Source organism: Saimiri boliviensis, chromosome 6, assembly GCF_048565385.1.
Source record: "Saimiri boliviensis isolate mSaiBol1 chromosome 6, mSaiBol1.pri, whole genome shotgun sequence".
Taxonomy (NCBI): domain Eukaryota; kingdom Metazoa; phylum Chordata; class Mammalia; order Primates; family Cebidae; genus Saimiri; species Saimiri boliviensis.
Genome location: NC_133454.1, coordinates 14813597 through 14824842, shown reverse-complemented (window position 1 = coordinate 14824842; position 11246 = coordinate 14813597). Strand labels below are relative to the sequence as shown.

Here is an 11246-nt window from a genome sequence, read left to right as displayed (position 1 = left end):
CAGTTATTGTTCAGGCAGTTTAGTGGGATTCAGATAGAGAGAGGGAAGCTTATTTTACAGACTACATCATGGGACTGTTTGTACTTCTTCCTTCCCAGTGTGCCAGACAACATCTGGGCACCTGGTTATAAAGATGCATGAACTCACCTCCCCTTCCCCTTTCACAGCAAGAGCTCAGGCTAGGAACAGTCCAGTTTCCTTTCCAGTGGCATAGACTGCCAAGCACTTACTGCCTCTGGAGGTGGAGGTCATTCTGGATGCCTCTGGCTTTGGTTGTGCTGGGAATGGAAGTTGGGTGGCCACAGGACGAAGACAACAGACTGGCCCAGGGCTGGAAAGCTGTTGACAGGAATGTGAAACAAGATCTTGGTTGAATAGCTATGGCAAATATTCTGAGAACATTCCTCCTCTGTTCTTAGGGTGAGAAGGAGGAGATCTCACCCCAATTGTGGGGGTGGAAAAATCTGCTTTTCATTAGGGGGACATTGTGTGTGGAAGGACCAGCCCTTCCAGGAGGCTCAGCGATCACAGCCTGGGTGTTCACTGGCTGAGGCCAGCTCTTCCCAGCACCCAGAACCAGGCTCCAGGCACTGGATGGGGATGCTAATTGTCAACATAAATTTGAGGTTGTCTCTACCCTTCTATTCCAGTTAAAAGCATCTTTCTCTTTCTACTCTCCAAAAGCAAAAGGAGGCCAATCCTCATCATAGCTTTCCTTTATCGAACACCTATTCACCAAACATCGGGCTATGAAGTCCCAACATCTCTAAGCAATCTCCTTCATATTCTCCTAAGCTTTACCCACTTTCTTTTTGCCTGATATCTTGCCTAATCATTCACTGAGAAAATAAATCCCACCAGCCAAGTACATTTCACTCATTGTAGCAGACAGGGTCCAGCAAGGGAAAGAGAACTGTCTTTAAGTACTTAAAACAGAGAATTTAATACCAGAAAATGGGTCAGGTATGGTGGCTCACGTCTGTAATCCCAATACTTTGGGAGGCTGAGGTGGGCGAATTGCTTGAGGTCAGGAGTTCAAGACCAGCCTGACCAACATGGTGAAATCCTGTCTCTACTGAAAATATAAAAATTAGCCAGGCACGTGATCTATTGCATAGCTGTCATGATAGATGCAGGCACAGAACGCTGAGTGAACAGTGAAGAGGGACATCAAATCCTCAAGTGTGTAGTGAAGAGGAACATCAAAGGCACCTGTGATCCCAGCTACTCAGGAGGTTGAGGCAGGGGAATCACTTGAGCCCTGGAGGTAGAGGTTGCAGTGAGCTGAGATCATGCCACGGCACACCAGCCTGGGTGACAAAGCAAGACTCTGTCTGAAAAAAACAAAAACCCAGAAAATGGTTAAAGGAGAGATGGAAGATGGGAGAAGCCAAACAAGTAGTGATAAGGCTGCCCAGAAGCTGTTGGCACCCTAGCCAGAGGGAGAAAGGGAGAAGGTAGCATGGTGTTCCTTGGACAAAGATGCTGGCTTTACTTGCCAAAGCCAGACCATGGTGGATATCCCTGCAGGAAGCTGGCCTCATGGAGGAGAGGCAGTGGCTGCTGGAGATTTCATCAAAAGAGAGGAGGAGTAATACTTTGCTGCTCCTATCCTCCCATTCTAAAATCTTTCACCCTACAATCACCCACCAGTGCCTCCCATTGACCACACTCAGGTGGAAGAGTTGAACCAGGAGCTAAGAGATACAGCCTGCAGCCCATTACACACAGAGTCAAGGAGAAGGGCATAGAGCTAAGATATACAGCCTGCAGCCCATCACACACACAGTCAAGGAGAAGGGCATGGAATATCTCCAAGGGAGGCACACCTGGGACAGAAATATTCATATTACCTTATTTAGTACACACACAATCATATTCTCAGGTAGGAATTATTGTTATCCCATTTTTCTGATGAGAAAACCAAGTATTATGAGATTTAAAAAAATTCTTAAAAGCTGAGCTATTTTGATATTCTATCTAATTTAAACTCTGCCTGAGATTTAAATTCTCAAACCTCTTTTTCTCTTAACAGTAGAGCTGAGTCAGCTTTAATGAGTTAGCCAGATCTATCTTTAAAGTAAATCAAAGGCTTTCAGGCCGGGCGCGGTGGCTCAAGCCTGTAATCCCAGCACTTTGGGAGGCCGAGGCGGGTGGATCACGAGGTCGAGAGATCGAGACCATCCTGGTCAACATGGTGAAACCCCGTCTCTACTAAAAATACAAAAAACTAGCTGGGCGTGGTGGCGCATGCCTGTAATCCCAGCTACTCAGGAGGCTGAGGCAGGAGAATTGCCTGAGCCCAGGAGGCGGAGGTTGCGGTGAGCCGAGATCGCGCCATTGTACTCCAGCCTGGGTAACAAGAGCGATACTCCGTCTCAAAAAAAAAAAAAAATTTCATTTTTGAAAAGCATCATTATTGAGAAGCACATTAATTGCAAAGAGCCAATACTAAGTAAAACAAGCGTATGGCCTGCTGGAGCTTGACAGCTGGAAGCCTTGGAGAAGGAGCAAGGGGCCTCCGGAAACCACACCGTGGCTGGATAGTGTGAACAGAGCATCACTGGGGTCAGCTCTGTGTCTGCTCAAGACTGCCTGAGGTCTTGCTGAGGCATGTGAGCATTTCTGCCAGTGTTCCTGCCTGGCAGCATTGTTCTAGAGTTCCCGGAGCTGTGTCAGCCACCACTATGAGCCACTTCTTCCTAAAATCTTCTTTGATATCCCTCTTCACTGTACATTTGAGGATTTGATGTCCCTCTTCACTGAACACTTGAGGATTTGGTGTCTCTCTTCACTGTACACTCAGCATTCTGTGCCTGCATCCATCATGGCAGATATGCAATAGAAATTTGAGGAATTAGTGAAAAGACATAGCAATGCAGGATCTCCTTAATGGCATGGGGCAGTGGAAAGAATGTACAGTCAGTTGTCTGTTAGACTTAGAATTACATCCCTATGTGCAACTCACAAGATGTGTGATTTTAAAAAAGCACATGATTTCTGAGCTTCAGTTTTCTTCTCTATATAGTCGGATTTCTATTACCTTCCTTAAAGGGTTGTTGTGGCTATTCAAAGAAATCACATTTCTCAATGACTATCATTTCCTTTCTACCTGATATTTTGAAATGAAACTACTCTGTTCTTTAAAATGTTTTGGGTAAACAGTGGGATTAAATATTGGGCTAGATGAGCCATGGCCTTGAAGCAGGATGAGGATATAAACTAAGATTCAGTACAGGAACTAGAATCCACTTTGGGTAATTCAAGAAGAAAGGAATTTGATGCAGAGATTAGAGAAATAAAAATTTTTGAAAGGGCTGGAAGAGTGGATGTCGAGGGCCACCACTAAACTTTTTAGTTCAAGGACATTCAGTCCACCGTGGCTGCAGCCCACGTCAGGAGGCTGCTACTGCTGCTGCCGTCACACAGGTTGCCACAACTACCTGCAATCCTCAGTCTCTCTAAACTTCTGTGTTCATTTTCTGTTGCTGCATGACAATTTTACCACAAGCTTGGCAGCTGAAAACAATACACATTCATTAGCTTGCCATTTCTATAGGTTAGGAGTCTAGGCACAGCTATGGATTCCCTGATTCAGGGTCTTATGAAACTGCAATCAAGGTATCAGTTGGGGCTGCAGTCTCAGCTGGGTCTCAGTTAAAGAAGGATCTGCTTCCAAGCTCATATGGCTGCTGCTGATGCATTCAGTTGCTTGCAAGATGTCAGAGTACGAGTATCAGTTTCTTACTGGTTATTAGCCAGAGGTCACCCTCAGTTTCTTGTCACATGGTTACCTGATACCTCAAAGCCGGCAAGGAAGACAGCATCTCCTAGCAAGATGGATGTTATAATCTTATACACACAATTCCATCACCTTTCCATATTCTACTGGTTAGAAGTAAGTCAAAGTCCTGCCCACACTGCAGGGATGAGGGGAATCATGGGAAAAGTACAATCAGTGTTGAGGGAATTAACTCAAAGTATCAACACCGATGTCATTTATCTAGCACGTGATATTGAATGTCTGCTCTAGTGGCCAATCTTATTAATATGATGATGTAACATGTATTGAAAACTTACTGTGTAGGTGTCAATCTTGCAACATGGTTAAGAGCATAGGCTTATAGTCATATTACCTGGATTGAATTCAGATTCTGTCTGAAAATCTTTATCTGTAAAGTGAGCATGGTAACAGGACCTAGGTTGTAAAGTGCCTCAGGAAGAGTCAGCACTCAGTGAAGGCTAAGTATCATCATTATGACAGGCCAAGTATTTTACAAACATGGTCTTATTCAGTCTTCAAAATGGCCTCACAAAGTAGCTATTGTTATTATTCCCATTTTACAGATGAGGAAACAGTTTCAAGAACAGTATGTAACTTCCCAAAGTTGGCAAAGCCAGTTATTGGCAGAGTTGACAGTTCTTAGTCATTAAGCTAAACTACCTCCTCTTTATCCTTTGAAGATAAATTTTATTTTCTGTAAATTGTTTTGTTCATTATATTAACAAAAATAATAATCCCTAAAAATGATATAGAACTTAACAATTTACAAAGTGTTTTTTCACTCCAGACTTCCAAAAGAATGATGTAATATGTATTTGTTGTATTGTTTGAGAATATGCAATTATGCTGTAGAAGAGGAGAAAACAAATTAGATCCATGGAATTCATAAAATATGCTAGAAACTATGGCAAGGGTGTCTTTAACATAGAAAGTGATAGAAGGACCAAGAAACACCTAATATTCGTAAGACACTGAATATTCACTGTGCACTAAATATAAATGATACATAAGTATATATGTGATACATGAGGCACTAAATATTCTGGATACAATAAATACACATGAGCAATCAATGTTCCTGAGGCCTTAATTCAGCCATAAATTAAGGGCATCCTTTCTAGCTCCATGTTCTTTGCTCAAGAAACACAAATGAAACTCATGGCTGCTCAGCAGGGTAAGCAAGCTACACCTATTGTTCAGATGTACCTGTCCCTGTATTGCTCCAATAGTGCAAGCATGGGTTCTTGGCCGGGGCACTTTCTGTCTGTGGGTCTCTTTATTCAAACCTTAACTTTTGTCCTGTAACCAAACCATCAGTGGGGAAGGCTGTTATGGCAGACAGACAGACAGGACATATGAACTGCCTACCCCAGAACTCAGGTAGTATGGTCCTTCTACGCTGATCACACCCTATATCAGAGTGCTAACATGCCCCATGTCTTTCCTTTTGCTTTTCACTGTGTGTTTCAAATTGATGTTATAACTTGTATGATTTGGGCATTTTAATTTGGTTACTGAGTCTTTCTGTTCTGTGACCCTTGATAGGAAGTACCAGCTTGACCTTGGAGGCTACCATTGCATCAGGATAATTTTCCACTTGACAAATGATGAGAGGTAGGTAAGCTTCATTATCCTCTCTTTAAATAAAAGGAAATTAAGAAATATAAAAGGCGTGTGACTTGTCCAATGTCAGACAGCAATTAGGTGAATCAACTGGAATTCACACACAGGTTTCTCCAACTTCAAGCCTAATCCTTTTTTTTTTTTTTTTTTTCGCCTAAGCAATATCCTCATGACCACCCTGCACCAAAGATATCAAGGAATATTATTTTTAAAAATTAGTTGGATATTTCTTGTAAGGCTGTAAATACAGTATGCAAATAAGAATTCAAGGCTGTTGTGAGCAGTGGTGTCCAGGAAAAATAGGACATCCCTTTTGCAAAGGCCTGGTTTTGATGGAGCCACACTCACTTGGCATGCCCATCCTTAACAGGACCTCCTTGTTTCAGATAACAGTCACCCTTTATCTGTTCCTCATTGATTCTGTAAACACAGGCTCCTAATGGGCAAGACCCCCAGCCAACAGACACGTTGAGACACTGATGCTGTTAGGGATTAGTTCCAGGAAAAGGAGAGGCTTGAGCCGGAAAGGGTTCCGACGTCTTCAGGTCCATTCTAAAGCTGAATTCCTTGCCAGACAATATCAGCCTTGGAGATTTGGTCTGTGTGTTTGCTCTGGCTCTTTTCATTGTTGACTTTTGGATCAACTCTAGGTTGGCTTGGATATGAAAATTGCTTTCCCCAAATTAAGAGTTAACTTGAATAAGCACTGTTTGGTCGTCCTTCCATTCTTTTACTTTCTGGCTATTTATTTATTTATTTATTTATTTTTGAGATGGAGTTTCACTCTTGTCACTCAGGCTGGAGTGCAATGGCATGAGCTCACTGCAACCTCTGCCTCCCAGGTTCAAGCAATTCTCCTGTCTCAGCCTCCTGAGTAGCTAGGATTACAGATATGCACCACCACGCCTGGCTAACTTTTGTATTTTTGGGAGAGACAGGGTTTCTACATGTTGGTCAGGCTGGCCTCGAACTCCCAAAGTGCTGGGATTACAGGTGTGAGCCACTGCACCCAGCCCTTTCTCGCTACTTCTGAAATCATGTGAAAATAAATGTTTCTGACTAGAAGGATGTGCAGTCTGTGGCCAAGGCCTTTTAGAGAGGGAAGTTTCTCTGGGAAGATAGGACTGAGCTGATTGTATTCTGATTGAATTTGAGATGAGTAAGCTCCTATATAAATCGAACTTTTTTTTTTTTTTTTTGAGACGGAGTTTTCGCTCTTGTTACCCAGGCTGGAGTGCAATGGCGCGATCTCGGCTCACCGCAACCTCCGCCTCCTGGGTTCAGGCAATTCTCCTGCCTCAGCCTCCTGAGTAGCTGGGATTACAGGCACGCACCACCATGCCCAGCTATTTTTTTTGTATTTTTAGTAGAGACAGGGTTTCACCATGTTGACCAAGATGGTCTCGATCTCTTGACCTTGTGATCCACCCGCCTCAGCCTCCCAAAGTGCTGGGATTACAGGCTTGAGCCACCGCGCCCGGCCATAAATCGAACATTCTTAACATGCTCTGAAGTAAATGAAGATGAGCCTCAAATACTTTCAATGGGAAAAAAGAGGTATTCTCATAGAAACTAACTTAAAAACCTTTTTAAAATTTAAGTTTATATGAAGTAGGTAAATCTTTGGCAAACAAAAGTTGTTGAATAATTTCGGTTTAATAAAAACAGCTTTATTTTCTCTGAGTTCGAATTAAGTATAAGTATGCATTTTTATCCTATTTGAGTATGGTTTCCCCAAATTTATCTAGGTATGCTGATAAAATAAGCTAGCATTACTTCCACTAAATATTTAAGATTTATGAAGAATACAAATTTGTGTTTAACCACATCTAATCATTATTCTGAAAAACTTTATTTCAATAGTGATCATGATTTTTAGTGTTCAGCTAGAAGATAATTTGCAAGATGTTTAGGTAACTTAAAACCTTGGACTGACACTACATTAATTAACAGATATTTATTAGATACATCGATCATTTATAAAAACTTAGAATACTGAAAGAATGTTACTAAGTATAATTTAAGTTTATATACATTTGCCTCTTATTTTTATACAGTAAAGAGAAGGTATATTCCCAGCACTTTGGGAGGCTGAGGCAGGTAGATCATGAGGTCAGGAGTTTGAGACCAGTCTGGACAATATAGTGAAACCCCATCTCTACTAAAAATAAAAAAAAATAGCTGGGCATGGTGGCCTGTGCCTGCAGTCCCAACTGCTTGGGAGGCTGAGGCAGGAGAAACATTTGAAGCTGGGAGTCAGAGTTTGCAGTGAGCCGAGATCACACCACTGCACGTCAGCCTGGGCGACAGAGCAAGACTCCATCTCAAACAAACAAAGAGAGAGAGGGAGAGAGAGAGAAAGAGAGAGAGAGAAGATATTTATGTTTGGATTGTTTAAAAACGTGCTTATTTTTTGCCACTTTGAGAAGTTATGCTATTAAAGATGTGTAATGAAGATAGAATGCTGTGGAAGGATTGTGGAAGCAGGATTTTATTTATCATAGCCAAGGCTAGCTAAGGTGTAATCAGTTTATTTATGAGATTTTCATGGTCTTTGAGCTATTTTACACCTCTCTGTAAATTGTAGGTGATGGATATGCAAACTTTGTCTTGTCTAGTAGAGATTAACTGACTTCCTAACTTCTTGTGGAAAGTCCAGGTTGGTGCCTACTTGCAAGTAGGACTGGATCCTGTTACCTTGCCCAAATTTTCAATTCTTCCGGATTCCTTTGCTCTCTGGCTACAACTTTCCAAACTAACTTTTTTGGTGTATCGCCCACGGGCCAAACAGCATTCCTGAGGACTGAAACCTCTCTGTCTATAACCCTCTTGGGACCTTAGGTTGCTGTGCAGTTGGCCATTTTTCCTAGGATTTGAAGAAGCCCTGCAAACTGAAGCTGGACAACTTGATATAAATCTGGAAGGACTCACCATCACTGCAGACCATGCATGAGCAGGAATGACATTCCCTGCGCCCAGGAAGATAGAGAAAAAAGGCTGGCTTGTTATGCGTAGGCAGGTAGGGCTTTACAAAGTCTCCCAGAGTTTCCTGTATCTCTGTGCACCACTGAACTCACAGAATCATTCCTGAGAGATCAAAACTGGCACAGACGTAGGAATGAAACCCAGGCCCAAAAGGAGATTTCAGATATGAATGGTGAATAATTTAAAAACCTGGGTGGGCAGGGAATTGAGGGTTCAAAGAACCACTGGACATCTTAGCAGATTCCAGCACAGGCACATAAGCTCACAGATCAAATGTACTATCCACTCTCACTTAGCCCTTAGAAATACCTCCAGGGAAAAACAGTCATGACCAAATGGACATGCTCTGTTTTGAGCTCTGTTTTGACTTACCACCAGACAGGATAATAGCTCAAAACAGAAACTCCATACAGCTAAAGAAAAGAAAGATATCTGTAGATTATTTGAACCCATTATACATGTCAAGTTGCTCCCCTTCAATTGTATACAAAAACGAAATGCAATACAACCCCAAATCTTTACACTATGGTGATCAATGCTGAGGGATGTAAGAGATACAGTAATTAGTGGGCAGAGTGAGAACACAATTGTCTGGTCTTGAGGTTCTAGTGACCTTCCCACTAACTAAGCACCATACACCAGGAAGAGAATGTTATTGCTGGAAACACATGCCCACTGCTACTGCTATTGTCACTGTGAGCCTATGTTGCCAGAGTCCTAGTAGGCACAGCTAGTGTGGGCTCTGACTCTGGTGAGAGGTCAGGTCACCTGACCTTGGCCTTGACCTTTATGACAGTTTGACATGACACATCAATTTTCTAGCTGGAAAGCAGAAAACTGACACAGGGCTGTATTAGTGCAATCTTTCTGATGGAATATGAAAATGAGCAAGAATTTGGGGAAACTTTTGTGACTTAGTTCCTGTATATGAGACTACATTGCTTCAGAATGCAGCTTTTCTCTTTCTTACTCTATCTTCCAACCTATCAGTTTCCTTTTTCTTTCATGAAATACTTTTGGGTACTTTCCTAGCATCTCAAAGGATCATCTGCAAGGAAATTCCCAGCCCCTATTTTTTTTTCTGTGTGAGGGAGCAGGGGCAGGTGAAGAGAAAGAACACAGCTGGGTATTGGTCAAGGTTAAATCCAACAGTCCTGCCAATGACGTTCTGAGCTCCGCACCAGCTCTTCAGGCTGTGTTTCTGGAGTCAATGCCAAGGACTACTCCTGGGACTAAGAAAACTCCAGTAGGCTGGCCTCATCACATCAGACTCCATGGATCTCATGTATCTGATCTAGAGCCAGAGCAAGGCCCATGGGATTCAGGACCCAGAGAGGCATGAAAGACACTTCCATCCCCTCCTCTCCCTCTTCCCCAACAGCCTACACCAGGTCCCACTTGAAGGAAAAGACATGCCAGATGACTGGGGTATTCAAAAGAGGTTTAAATCATAGGAGAAGGTAACTCAGCCTCCTCCAACTTAGAAAATGTCTGCAGAAAGCTTGACAAGGGAGAAAGAACCAAAAGAAGGCCAGAAAGATACCCTAATGAATTGTGCTTTCTCCATAGTGACCTGATGGAGAGAGCCACTCCGCTCATCCTCATCCAAGAACATGGGTACACAACAAGGGACCTCACCAGATTGCTTTATAGACCAGTGAGATACAAAGTCCTCTTCCAAAACCCTTCAGGTCATTTAGACACAGAATCTATACCAAAGTCCCCACAATGTTGACCCCTAATCTCCTTTCCTAAGGGCCTCTGGTCTTTCCACCAAAGGATATTTCAAAAAGGGTATCCATAACTGTCTCCAAACTCATGAAGAGGGGTTTTGAAGATGATTCTCTAGAGTGCTGTTCTTCATACTGAGCTCCTTCAGTCTCTAGAGTTCCCAAGATAAACCTTAGTGTCTCCACATAAGCAATGGGGAGGCCAAATGGGATGGATAGGCTCCTGATCACCAGTCCCAAGCCAACCAGAGCAGTCTGTTTTATATTTTGGACTTTGGGGTAAAATTTTATCTGCAAAAAGCTCCCAATGCTAGAAAAACTACTTTTAAAACTCTGAACTGGAGGATGCATCTCAGTATCCCTATCCCATCCCCACGGTCAGGCAGACTTTGAGGGAGGAGGTACATGGCAGAGGGTAGAAATGGGCACTGGATCCACAAGTTCCAGGTACTTCACTAACATTGTTAAAGGTCCAGAGAAAGATATAGCCTGTCTCAGCTTATAGCAGCTATGAAGAAATGGTTGTCTTGATAAAGAAATTTACTGTTACTTTCTCCCAATAAATAAAGCTCAGACCCTCCAAAATTTGGCCTGGAAGGAGAATCTCAGGTAGAGAATGGGAATTAGACCTAGAAACACTTTTTCTGTTCCTCTGGGTTCTATGTATCATTTTCCTCTTTGGATTTTCTCAATTGCTCGGTGTATCTACTCTGAGGCATTCCCCCACTATGCCTGGCAAGAGACGTGCTGCTCCCCAGCGTCTATCTGTCTTCAACATCTTTCCTTTTCCTCCTAAAATGGCAACGAGTCACTTCCACAGATTCCTCAGCTGAGATAAGACTGGAATTTTCAAGAAGCAATTAAATATTAAGGGGAAGCAAAATGGAGGGGGAGTACAAATCATTTAAATGATGCAACTTTCAAGCACATGGCTCTGATCCACCTGAACTTTCAAGCATGGGGCTCTTATTCCTCCTGAACTCTATCAGCAGTGAATATTTCAATATTTTAGATACTTCATTTAAAAATGAAATATTTCATAGAACCCGGCAATAGCATGGCCACTGTAACTTACGCGTGCAGCCTCAGAGCCCCATCTGCTTAGCTATAGCCCCATCTTGACC

The 11246-nt window shown here is 42.6% G+C and overlaps 1 protein-coding gene across 2 annotated transcripts in view; it reads left to right on the top strand.

The window, feature by feature from the left end:
• The first annotated feature begins 5323 nt into the window (after positions 1-5323).
• Positions 5324-11246, top strand: part of PRSS23 (serine protease 23) — a 46484-nt gene continuing 40561 nt past the window's right edge. Inside the window, exon 1 of one of the 2 annotated variants that reach the window (XM_039462285.2) lies at positions 5324-5398. The gene's annotated coding sequence lies outside the window, so the exon portion shown is untranslated. The remainder of the gene's footprint in view (positions 5399-11246) is intronic. The other variant, XM_039462290.2, reaches the window with a different exon arrangement.